The sequence below is a fragment of the Squalius cephalus genome (genome assembly GCF_949319135.1).
Source record: "Squalius cephalus genome assembly, chromosome: 1".
NCBI classification, from domain to species: domain Eukaryota; kingdom Metazoa; phylum Chordata; class Actinopteri; order Cypriniformes; family Leuciscidae; genus Squalius; species Squalius cephalus.
The window spans coordinates 16,148,968-16,163,555 of record NC_137122.1 but is presented as its reverse complement, the minus strand read 5'-3'; positions in this window follow the sequence as shown (position 1 = coordinate 16,163,555).

Genomic DNA, 14,588 nt, shown 5'->3' with positions numbered 1-14,588 from the left:
ACCACCCAGAACACCCTAGCAACACCCTAGCAACCACCCAAAATACCTTAGCAACTGCCTAGCAACACCCTAGCAACCGCCTAGCAACACCCTAGCAACCGCCTAGCAACACCCTAGCAACCACCCAGAACACCCTAGCAACCACCCAGAATACCCTAGCAACCGCCTAGCAACACCATAGCAACCACCCAGAACACCCTAGCAACCGCCTAGCAACCACCCAAAACACCCTAGCAACCGCCTAGCAACCACCCAGAATACCCTAGCAACCGCCTAGCAACACCATAACAACCACCCAGAACACCCTAGCAACCACCCAGAATACCCAAAACACCCTAGCAACTGCCTAGCAACCACCCAGAACACCCTAGCAACCAACCCAAATACCCTAGCAACCACCTAGCAACAGCATAGCAACCACCCAGAACACCCTAGCAACCGCCTAGCAACCACCCAAAATACCTTAGCAACCGCCTAGCAACATCATAGCAACCACCCAGAACACCCTAGCAACCGCCTAGCAAAAAACTTTCTGGTCCAAACTTTCTCAAGCCAACTTAAAGTTTGTCTCGACGAACTTTAGCATCTAGTTAAGTTGGCTTGAGAGAGCCAACATATTGAAATCCTATTTAAACTTATTATTATTATTATTATTCTTCTGACCGTAAAAATTTACAACTCAAACTCCTCCTAGAGCTTTAACTCCACATACTCCAAACTCGGCACAGACACTCAAACTGATCTGACTCGCGTTGCTATATCTTTTCAGACTGATCGGACTTAAGGTTTTCCTAAAAATGACGATCAAAACTCGAAAAAACTCATTCAAAAACTCCCATTGACTTACAGTGGGGAGTTCTAAAAAATTCAAACCGACAAAATTTAAATCAAAACACCTTGAAGACTAAACCAAACTGCCATTCTATATACTATATGAGCCATTGAGACTCATTTAAACTAATAAACTCTAAACTCATACACTTATAAACTAATTAACTTATTAACTTATAGACTTATGAACTCTTAAACTCATAAATTAATAAACTCTGAACTCTTAAACTCATTTAAACTTATAAACTCTAAACTCATTAAAACTTATAAACTCTAAACTCATTTAAAACTTCTAAACTCTAAACTCAAAAACTCTTACACTTATAAACTCATCAATTTATACACTTATAAACTCTAAACTCATAAACTCTGAGTGTGTGTGTGTGTGTGTGTGTGTGTGTGTGTGTGTGCGCACACACACACACACACACACACACACTAAACTCATTTAAACAAACTCTAAACTCATTTAAACTTATAAACTCAAAACTCAAAAACTCGTAAACTACTTTAAACTTCAAACCACTTTAAACTTATTAAGTTTAAAGCTTCCAGCTCCCAAGCAACTCCATAGCAACCAAACTTGAGTACCCTAGCAACCGTTTTGCAAGACCTATATCTCTGTATCAGAACATTGTATAGAGATGAGGTTTGGCTCTTTTGACTCATGCTAGCAAACAGCACTTCCAACATGCTACACATGCTAGCACTGAATAGCTACATGCTAATAACGATTAGTTAAGTGCTATATCATGCCAAGATCATGCTAAGAACTCTATAAAGACTCCATAGTAACCATCTGTGACAACTACCAACCACCTAGCAACACCATAGCAACCGCCCAGAACACCCTAGCAACCGCCTAGTAACCGCCTAGCAACACCATAGCAACCACCCAGAACACCCTAGCAACCGCCTAGCAACCACCCAGAATACCTTAGTAACCGCCTAGCAACACCATAGCAACCACCAAAACACCCTAGCAACCGCCTAGCAACACCCTAGCAACCACCTAGAATACCCTAACAACCACCTAGCAACAACCTAGAAACCACCAAGCATACCCTAGCAACTGCCTAGCAACACCATAGCAACCACCCAGAACACCCTAGCAACCGCCTAGCAACATCATAGCAACCACCTAGAACACCCTAGCAACCGCCTAGCAACACCCTAACAACCCCCAGAATACCCTAGCAACCGCCTAGCAACAGCATAGCAACACCTAGCAACACCCTAGCAACCAACCAGAATACCCTAGCAACTGCCTAGCAACACCATAGCAACCACCAAAACACCCTAGCAACCGCCTAGCAACATCATAGCAACCACCTAGAACACCCTGGCAACCGCCTAGCAACACCCTAGCAACCCCCCATAATACCCTAGCAACAGCATAGCAACCACCAAAACACCATAGCAACCGCCTAGCAACAGCATAGCAACCACCAAAACACCCTAGCAACCGCCTAGAAACAGCATAGCAACCACCCAGAACAACCTAGCAACCGCCTAGCAACATCCTAGCAACCACCAAAACACCCTAGCAACATCATAGCAACCACCCAGAATACCCTAGCAACACCATAGCAACCACCAAAACACCCTAGCAACCACCTAGCAACATCATAGCAACCACCCAGAACACCCTAGCAACCGCCTAGCAACACCATAGCAACCACCAAAACACCCTAGCAACCGCCTAGCAACAGCATAGCAACCACCCAGAACAACCTAAACCTAACTGATTTAAACTTCAAACTAATTTAAACTTCAAACTTCTTCAAACTTTCTGGTCCGACTTTCTCAAGCCAACTTAAAGTTTGTCTCGACGAACTTTCGCATCTAGTTATTATTATTCTTCTGACCGTAAAAATTTACAACTCAAACTCCTCCTAGAGCTTTAACTCCACATACTCCAAACTCGGCACAGACACTCAAACTGATCTGACTCGCGTTGCTATATCTTTTCAGACTGATCGGACTTAAGGTTTTCCTAAAAATGACGATCAAAACTCGAAAAAACTCATTCAAAAACTCCCATTGACTTACAGTGGGGAGTTCTAAAAAATTCAAACCGACAAAATTTAAATCAAAACACCTTGAAGACTAAACCAAACTGCCATTCTATATACTATATGAGCCATTGAGACTCATTTAAACTAATAAACTCTAAACTCATACACTTATAAACTAATTAACTTATTAATTTATAGACTTATGAACTCTTAAACTCATAAATTAATAAACTCTGAACTCTTAAACTCATTTAAACTTATAAACTCTAAACTCATTAAAACTTATAAACTCTAAACTCAAAAACTCTTACACTTATAAACTCATCAATTTATACACTTATAAACTCTAAACTCATAAACTCTGAGTGTGTGTGTGTGTGTGTGTGTGTGTGTGTGTGTGTGTGTGTGTGTGTGTGTGTGTGAACACACACACACACACACACACACACTAAACTCATTTAAACAAACTCTAAACTCATTTAAACTTATAAACTCAAAACTCAAAAACTCGTAAACTACTTTAAACTTCAAACCACTTTAAACTTATTAAGTTTAAAGCTTCCAGCTCTCAAGCAACTCCATAGCAACCAAACTTGAGTACCCTAGCAACCGTTTTGCAAGACCTATATCTCTGTATCAGAACATCGTATAGAGATGAGGTTTGGCTCTTTTGACTCATGCTAGCAAATAGCACTTCCAACATGCTACACATGCTAGCACTGAATAGCTACATGCTAATAACGATTAGTTAAGTGCTATATCATGCCAAGATCATGCTAAGAACTCTATAAAGACTCCATAGTAACCATCTGTGACAACTACCAACCACCTAGCAACACCATAGCAACCGCCCAGAACACCCTAGCAACTGCCTAGTAACCGCCCAGAATACCTTAGCAACCGCCTAGCAACACCATAGCAACCACCCAGAACACCCTAGCAACCGCCTAGCAACCACTCAGAATACCCTAGCAACCACCTAGCAACACCATAGCAACCACCAAAACACCCTAGCAACCGCCTAGCAACACCCTAGCAACCACCTAGAATACCCTAGCAACCGCCTAGCAACACCATAGCAACCACCCAGAACACCCTAGCAACCGCCTAGCAACATCATAGCAACCACCTAGAACACCCTAGCAACCACCTAGCAACACCCTAACAACCCCCAGAATACCCTAGCAACCGCCTAGAAACAGCATAGCAACACCTAGAAACACCCTAGCAACCAACCAGAATACCCTAGCAACTGCCTAGCAACACCATAGCAACCACCAAAACAACCTAGCAACCGCCTAGCAACATCATAGCAACCACCTAGAACACCCTGGCAACCGCCTAGCAACACCCTAGCAACCCCCCATAATACCCTAGCAACAGCATAGCAACCACCAAAACACCATAGCAACCGCCTAGCAACAGCATAGCAACCACCAAAACACCCTAGCAACCGCCTAGCAACAGCATATTAACCACCCAGAACACCCTAGCAACAGCATAGCAACCACCCAAAACACCCTAGCAACCGCCTAGCAACCACCCAGAATACCCTAGCAACCGTCTAGCAACAGCATAGCAACCACCCAGAACACCCTAGCAACCACATAGCAACCACCCAGAATACCCTAGCAACCGCCTAGCAACACCTTAGCAACCACCCAGAACACCCTAGCAACTGCCTAGCAACCATCCAGAACACCCTAGCAAACGCCTAGCAACCACCCAGTATACCTTAGCAACCGCCTAGCAACACCATAGCAACTACCCAGAACACCCTAGCAACCGCCTAACAACCACCCAGAACACCCTAGCAACCGCCTAGCAACACCATAGCGACCACCCATAACATCCTAGCAACCGCCTAGCAAAAAACGTTCTGGTCCAAACTTTCTCAAGCCAACTTCAAAGTTTGTCTCGACGAACTTTTGCATCTAGTTATTATTATTATTCTTCTGACCGTAAAAATTTACAACTCAAACTCCTCCTAGAGCTTTAACTCTACATACTCCAAAATCGGCTCAAACACTCAAACTGATCTGACTCGCGTTGCTATATCTTTTCAGACTGATCGGACTTACGGTTTTCCTAAAAATGACGATCAAAACTCGAAAAAACTCATTCAAAAACTCCCATTGACTTACAATGGGAGTTCTAAAAAATTCAAACCGACGAAAATTCAAATCAAAATACCTTGAAGACTAAACCAAACTGCCATTCTATATACTATATGAGCCATTGAGACTCATTTAAACTAATGAACTCTAAACTCAAAACGTGTGTGTGTGTGTGTGTGTGTGTGTGTGTGTGTGTGAGAGAGAGAGCGTGTGTGTGTGTGTGTGTGTAAACTCAAATACTCGTACATACTCATTTAAACTTATAAACTCTTAACTCAAAAACTTGTACACTTATAAACTCTGTGTGTGTGTGTGTGTGTGTGTGTGTGTGTGTGTGTGACAGAGAGAGAGTGTGTCTATGTGCGTGAGTGTGTGTGTGTGTGTGTGTGTGTGTGTGTGTGTGTGTGTGTGTGTTAATGAGCTTGTCTGTGTGTGTGTGAGTGAGTTAGTGAGTGTGTGTGTGAGAGAGATAGTGTGTGTGTGTGAGAGAGAGTGAGAGTCTGTGTGTGCATGCTTGTGTGTGTGTATGTCGAAAATTTAAATCTAAACACCTTGAAGACTAAACCAAACTGCCGTTCTATATACTATATGAGCCATTGAGACTCATTTAAACTAATAAACTCTAAACTCATACACTTATAATTAGAATAAGTGTATGAGATTAACTAATTAACTTATAAACTCATGAATTCATAGACTTATAAACTATTAAACTCATAAATTAATAAACTCTGAACTCTTAAACTCATTTAAACTTATAAACTCTAAACTCATTTAAACTTATAAACTCAAAAACTCATACACTTATAAACTCTAAACTCAAACACTTAAGTGTGTGTGTGTGTGTGTGTCTAAGTGTGTGTGTGTGTCTGAGTGAGTGTGTGAGCGAGTTAGTGTGTGTGTGTGTGTGTGTGTGTGTGTGTGTGTGTGTGTGTGTGTGTGTGCGTATGTGTGTGTGTGTTTATCTATCTATCTATTAACTTATTTATCTACCTGCCATAAACTTCAAACTACTGTAAATTACTTTAAACTTCAAACCACTTTAAACGTCTTACGTTTAAAGCTCCCAGTTCCCAAGCAACTCCATAGCAACCAAACTTGAGTACCCTAGAAACGGTTTTGCAGGACCTATATCTCTGTATCAGAACATTGTATAGAGATGAGGTTTGGCTCTTTTGACTCATGCTAGCAAACAGCACTTCCAACATGCTACACATGCTAGCAGTGAATAGCTACATGCTAATAGCGATTAGTTAAGTGCTAAATCATACCAAGATCATGCAAACAACTATATCAAAACTACATAGTAACCATCTGTGACAACTACCAACCACCTAGCAACACCCTAGCAACCACCTAGCAACACCATAGTAACCACCCAGAACACCCTAGCAACCGCCTAGCAACCGCCTAGCAACCACCCAGAATACCTTAGCAACACCATAGCAACCACCCATAACACCCTAGCAACTGCCTAACAACACCGTAGCAACCGCCTAGCAACCACCCAGAACACCCTAGCAACCACCTAGCAACACCATAGCAACCACCCAGAACACCCTAGCAACTGCCAAGCAACCACCCAGAATACCCTAGCAACCGCCTAGCAACCACCCAGAACACCCTAGCAACCGCCTAGCAACCGCCTAGCAACCACCCAGAATACCTTAGCAACCGCCTAGCAACACCATAGCAACCACCCAGAACACCCTAGCAACCGCCTAACAACACCCTAGCAACCACCTAGCAACCAACCAGAACACCCTAGCAACCGCCTAGCAACACCATAGCAACCACCCAGAACACCCTAGCAACCGCCTAGCAACCACCCAGAATACCCTAGCAACCGCCTAGCAACCACCCAGAACACCCTAGCAACCGCCTAGCAACACCATAGCAACCACCCAGAACACCCTAGCAACTGCCTAGCAACCACCCAGAATACCCTAGCAACCGCCTAGCAACCACCCAGAATACCCTAGCAACCACCTAGCAACCGCCTAGCAACCACCCAGAATACCTTAGCAACCGCCTAGCAACACCATAGCAACCACCCAGAACACCCTAGCAACCGCCTAACAACACCCTAGCAACCGCCTAGCAACCAACCAGAACACCCTAGCAACCGCCTAGGAACACCATAGCAACCACACAGAACACCCTAGCAATCGCCTAGCAACCACCCAGAATACCCTAGCAACCGCCTAGCAACCACCCAGAACACCCTAGCAACCGCCTAGCAAAAAACGTTCTGGTCCAAACTTTCTCAAGCCAACTTAAAGTTTGTCTCGACGAACTTTTGCATCTAGTTATTATTATTATTATTAAGTTGGCTTGAGAGAGCCAACATATTGAAATCCTATTTAAACTTATTATTATTAAGTTGGCTTGAGAGAGCCAACTTACTGAAATCCTATTTAAACTTATTATTATTATTATTCTTCTGACCCTAAAAATTTACAACTCAAACTCCTCCTAGAGCTTTAACTCCACATACTCCAAACTCGGCACAGACACTCAAACTGATCTGACTCGCGTTGCTATATCTTTTCAGACTGATCGGACTTACGGTTTTCCTAAAAATGACGATCAAAACTCGAAAAAACTCATTCAAAAACTCCCATTGACTTACATTGGGGAGTTCTAAAAAATTCAAACCGACAAAATTTAAATCTAAACACCTTGAAGACTAAACCAAACTGCCATTCTATATACTATATGAGCCATTGAGACTCATTTAAACTAATAAACTCTAAACTCATACACTTATAAACTAATTAACTTATAAACTCATGAATTCATAGACTTATGAACTCTTAAACTCATAAATTAATAAACTCTGAACTCTTAAACTCATTTAAACTTATAAACTCTAAACTCATTAAAACTTATAAACTCTAAACTCATTAAAACTTATAAACTCTAAACTCATTTAAAACGTATAAACTCTAAACTCAAAAACTCTTACACTTATAAACTCATCAATTTATACACTTATAAACTCTAAACTCATAAACTCTGAGTGTGTGTGTGTGTGTGTGAACACACACACACACACACACACACACACACACTAAACTCATTTAAACTTATAAACTCAAAACTCAAATTCTCGTAAACTACTTTAAACTTCAAACCACTTCTTAAGTTTAAAGCTTACAGCTTCCAAGCAACTCCATAGCAACCAAACTTGAGTACCCTAGCAACCGTTTTGCAAGACCTATATCTCTGTATCAGAACATCGTATAGAGATGAGGTTTGGCTCTTTTGACTCATGCTAGCAAACAGCACTTCCAACATGCTACACATGCTAGCACTGAATAGCTACATGCTAATAACGAGTAGTTAAGTGCTATATCATGCCAAGATCATGCTAAGAACTCTATAAAGACTCCATAGTAACCATCTGTGACAACTACCAACCACCTAGCAACACCATAGCAACCGCCCAGAACACCCTAGCAACCGCCTAGTAACCGCCCAGAATACCTTAGCAACCGCCTAGCAACACCATAGCAACCACCCAGAACACCCTAGCAACCGCCTAGCAACACCATAGCAACCACCCAGAACACCCTAGCAACCGCCTAGCAACCACCCAGAATACCCTAGCAACCGCCTAGCAACACCATAGCAACCACCCAGAACACCCTAGCAACCGCCTAGCAACCACCCAGAACACCCTAGCAACAGCATAGCAACCACTCAGAACACCCTAGCAACCGCCTAGCAACCACAAAGAATACCTTAGCAACCGCCTAGCAACACCCTAGCAACCGCCTAGCAACCACTCAGAATACCCTAGCAACCGCCTAGCAACACCATAGCAACCACCCAGAACACCCTAGCAACCGCCTAGCAACCACCCAGAATACCCTAGCAACCGCCTAGCAACACCATAGCAACCACCCAGAACACCCTAGCAACCGCCTAGCAACCACCCAGAACACCCTAGCAACACCATAGCAACCACTCAGAACACCCTAGCAACCGCCTAGCAACCACCCAGAATACCTTAGCAACCGCCTAGCAACACCATATCAACCACCCAGAACACCCTAGCAACCGCCTAGCAACCACCAAGAATACCCTAGCAACCGCCTAGCAACACCATAGCAACCACCCAGAACACCCTAGCAACCGCCTAGCAACACCATAGCAACCACCCAGAACACCCTAGCAACCGCCTAGCAACCACCCAAAACACCCTAGCAACCGCCTAGCAACCACCCAGAATACCCTAGCAACCGCCTAGAAACAGCATAGCAACCACCCAAAAGACCCTAGCAACCGCCTAGCAACCACCCAAAAGACCCTAGCAACCGCCTAGCAAAAAGCGTTCTGGTCCAAACTTTCTCAAGCCAACTTAAAGTTTGTCTCGACGAACTTTTGCATCTAGTTAAGTTGGCTTGAGAGAGCCAACATATTGAAATCCTATTTAAACTTATTATTATTATTATTATTATTATTCTTCTGACCGTAAAAATTTACAACTCAAACTCCTCCTAGAGCTTTAACTCTACATACTCCAAAATCGGCTCAAACACTCAAACTGATCTGACTCGCGTTGCTATATCTTTTCAGACTGATCGGACTTACGGTTTTCCTAAAAATGACGATCAAAACTCGAAAAAACTCATTCAAAAACTCCCATTGACTTACAATGGGAGTTCTAAAAAATTCAAACCGACGAAAATTCAAATCAAAATACCTTGAAGACTAAACCAAACTGCCATTCTATATACTATATGAGCCATTGAGACTCATTTAAACTAATGAACTCTAAACTCAAAACGTGTGTGTGTGTGTGTGTGTGTGTGTGTGTGTGTGTGTGTGTGTGTGTGTGTGTGTGAGAGAGAGAGCGTGTGTGTGTGTGTGTGTGTAAACTCAAATACTCGTACATACTCATTTAAACTTATAAACTCTTAACTCAAAAACTTGTACACTTATAAACTCTGTGTGTGTGTGTGTGTGTGTGTGTGTGTGTGTGTGTGTGTGACAGAGAGAGAGTGTGTCTATGTGCGTGAGTGTGTGTGTGTGTGTGTGTGTGTGTGTGTGTGTTAATGAGCTTGTCTGTGTGTGTGTGAGTGAGTTAGTGAGTGTGTGTGTGAGAGAGATAGTGTGTGTGTGTGAGAGAGAGTGAGAGTCTGTGTGTGCATGCTTGTGTGTGTGTATGTCGAAAATTTAAATCTAAACACCTTGAAGACTAAACCAAACTGCCGTTCTATATACTATATGAGCCATTGAGACTCATTTAAACTAATAAACTCTAAACTCATACACTTATAATTAGAATAAGTGTATGAGATTAACTAATTAACTTATAAACTCATGAATTCATAGACTTATAAACTATTAAACTCATAAATTAATAAACTCTGAACTCTTAAACTCATTTAAACTTATAAACTCTAAACTCATTTAAACTTATAAACTCAAAACTCAAAAACTCATACACTTATAAACTCTAAACTCAAACACTTAAGTGTGTGTGTGTGTGTGTGTCTAAGTGTGTGTGTGTGTCTGAGTGAGTGTGTGAGCGAGTTAGTGTGTGTGTGTGCGTATGTGTGTGTGTGTTTATCTATCTATCTATTAACTTATTTATCTACCTGCCATAAACTTCAAACTACTGTAAATTACTTTAAACTTCAAACCACTTTAAACGTCTTACGTTTAAAGCTCCCAGTTCCCAAGCAACTCCATAGCAACCAAACTTGAGTACCCTAGAAACGGTTTTGCAGGACCTATATCTCTGTATCAGAACATTGTATAGAGATGAGGTTTGGCTCTTTTGACTCATGCTAGCAAACAGCACTTCCAACATGCTACACATGCTAGCAGTGAATAGCTACATGCTAATAGCGATTAGTTAAGTGCTAAATCATACCAAGATCATGCAAACAACTATATCAAAACTACATAGTAACCATCTGTGACAACTACCAACCACCTAGCAACACCCTAGCAACCACCTAGCAACACCATAGTAACCACCCAGAACACCCTAGCAACCGCCTAGCAACCACCCAGAATACCTTAGCAACACCATAGCAACCACCCATAACACCCTAGCAACTGCCTAACAACACCCTAGCAACCGCCTAGCAACCACCCAGAACACCCTAGCAACCGCCTAGCAACACCATAGCAACCACCCAGAACACCCTAGCAACTGCCAAGCAACCACCCAGAATACCCTAGCAACCGCCTAGCAACCACCCAGAACACCCTAGCAACCGCCTAGCAACCGCCTAGCAACCACCCAGAATACCTTAGCAACCGCCTAGCAACACCATAGCAACCACCCAGAACACCCTAGCAACCGCCTAACAACACCCTAGCAACCACCTAGCAACCAACCAGAACACCCTAGCAACCGCCTAGCAACACCATAGCAACCACCCAGAACACCCTAGCAACCGCCTAGCAACCACCCAGAATACCCTAGCAACCGCCTAGCAACCACCCAGAACACCCTAGCAACCGCCTAGCAACACCATAGCAACCACCCAGAACACCCTAGCAACTGCCTAGCAACCACCCAGAATACCCTAGCAACCGCCTAGCAACCACCCAGAATACCCTAGCAACCACCTAGCAACCGCCTAGCAACCACCCAGAATACCTTAGCAACCGCCTAGCAACACCATAGCAACCACCCAGAACACCCTAGCAACCGCCTAACAACACCCTAGCAACCGCCTAGCAACCAACCAGAACACCCTAGCAACCGCCTAGGAACACCATAGCAACCACACAGAACACCCTAGCAATCGCCTAGCAACCACCCAGAATACCCTAGCAACCGCCTAGCAACCACCCAGAACACCCTAGCAACCGCCTAGCAAAAAACGTTCTGGTCCAAACTTTCTCAAGCCAACTTAAAGTTTGTCTCGACGAACTTTTGCATCTAGTTATTATTATTCTTCTGACCGTAAAAATTTACAACTCAAACTCCTCCTAGAGCTTTAACTCCACATACTCCAAACTCGGCACAGACACTCAAACTGATCTGACTCGCGTTGCTATATCTTTTCAGACTGATCGGACTTAAGGTTTTCCTAAAAATGACGATCAAAACTCGAAAAAACTCATTCAAAAACTCCCATTGACTTACAGTGGGGAGTTCTAAAAAATTCAAACCGACAAAATTTAAATCAAAACACCTTGAAGACTAAACCAAACTGCCATTCTATATACTATATGAGCCATTGAGACTCATTTAAACTAATAAACTCTAAACTCATACACTTATAAACTAATTAACTTATTAATTTATAGACTTATGAACTCTTAAACTCATAAATTAATAAACTCTGAACTCTTAAACTCATTTAAACTTATAAACTCTAAACTCATTAAAACTTATAAACTCTAAACTCAAAAACTCTTACACTTATAAACTCATCAATTTATACACTTATAAACTCTAAACTCATAAACTCTGAGTGTGTGTGTGTGTGTGTGTGTGTGTGTGTGTGTGTGTGTGTGTGTGTGTGTGTGTGAACACACACACACACACACACACACACTAAACTCATTTAAACAAACTCTAAACTCATTTAAACTTATAAACTCAAAACTCAAAAACTCGTAAACTACTTTAAACTTCAAACCACTTTAAACTTATTAAGTTTAAAGCTTCCAGCTCTCAAGCAACTCCATAGCAACCAAACTTGAGTACCCTAGCAACCGTTTTGCAAGACCTATATCTCTGTATCAGAACATCGTATAGAGATGAGGTTTGGCTCTTTTGACTCATGCTAGCAAATAGCACTTCCAACATGCTACACATGCTAGCACTGAATAGCTACATGCTAATAACGATTAGTTAAGTGCTATATCATGCCAAGATCATGCTAAGAACTCTATAAAGACTCCATAGTAACCATCTGTGACAACTACCAACCACCTAGCAACACCATAGCAACCGCCCAGAACACCCTAGCAACTGCCTAGTAACCGCCCAGAATACCTTAGCAACCGCCTAGCAACACCATAGCAACCACCCAGAACACCCTAGCAACCGCCTAGCAACCACTCAGAATACCCTAGCAACCACCTAGCAACACCATAGCAACCACCAAAACACCCTAGCAACCGCCTAGCAACACCCTAGCAACCACCTAGAATACCCTAGCAACCGCCTAGCAACACCATAGCAACCACCCAGAACACCCTAGCAACCGCCTAGCAACATCATAGCAACCACCTAGAACACCCTAGCAACCACCTAGCAACACCCTAACAACCCCCAGAATACCCTAGCAACCGCCTAGAAACAGCATAGCAACACCTAGAAACACCCTAGCAACCAACCAGAATACCCTAGCAACTGCCTAGCAACACCATAGCAACCACCAAAACAACCTAGCAACCGCCTAGCAACATCATAGCAACCACCTAGAACACCCTGGCAACCGCCTAGCAACACCCTAGCAACCCCCCATAATACCCTAGCAACAGCATAGCAACCACCAAAACACCATAGCAACCGCCTAGCAACAGCATAGCAACCACCAAAACACCCTAGCAACCGCCTAGCAACAGCATATTAACCACCCAGAACACCCTAGCAACAGCATAGCAACCACCCAAAACACCCTAGCAACCGCCTAGCAACCACCCAGAATACCCTAGCAACCGTCTAGCAACAGCATAGCAACCACCCAGAACACCCTAGCAACCACATAGCAACCACCCAGAATACCCTAGCAACCGCCTAGCAACACCTTAGCAACCACCCAGAACACCCTAGCAACTGCCTAGCAACCATCCAGAACACCCTAGCAAACGCCTAGCAACCACCCAGTATACCTTAGCAACCGCCTAGCAACACCATAGCAACTACCCAGAACACCCTAGCAACCGCCTAACAACCACCCAGAACACCCTAGCAACCGCCTAGCAACACCATAGCGACCACCCATAACATCCTAGCAACCGCCTAGCAAAAAACGTTCTGGTCCAAACTTTCTCAAGCCAACTTCAAAGTTTGTCTCGACGAACTTTTGCATCTAGTTATTATTATTATTCTTCTGACCGTAAAAATTTACAACTCAAACTCCTCCTAGAGCTTTAACTCTACATACTCCAAAATCGGCTCAAACACTCAAACTGATCTGACTCGCGTTGCTATATCTTTTCAGACTGATCGGACTTACGGTTTTCCTAAAAATGACGATCAAAACTCGAAAAAACTCATTCAAAAACTCCCATTGACTTACAATGGGAGTTCTAAAAAATTCAAACCGACGAAAATTCAAATCAAAATACCTTGAAGACTAAACCAAACTGCCATTCTATATACTATATGAGCCATTGAGACTCATTTAAACTAATGAACTCTAAACTCAAAACGTGTGTGTGTGTGTGTGTGTGTGTGTGTGTGTGTGTGTGTGTGTGTGTGTGTGAGAGAGAGAGCGTGTGTGTGTGTGTGTGTGTAAACTCAAATACTCGTACATACTCATTTAAACTTATAAACTCTTAACTCAAAAACTTGTACACTTATAAACTCTGTGTGTGTGTGTGTGTGTGTGTGTGTGTGTGTGTGTGACAGAGAGAGAGTGTGTCTATGTGCGTGAGTGTGTGTGTGTGTGTGTGTGTGTGTGTGTGTGTGTGT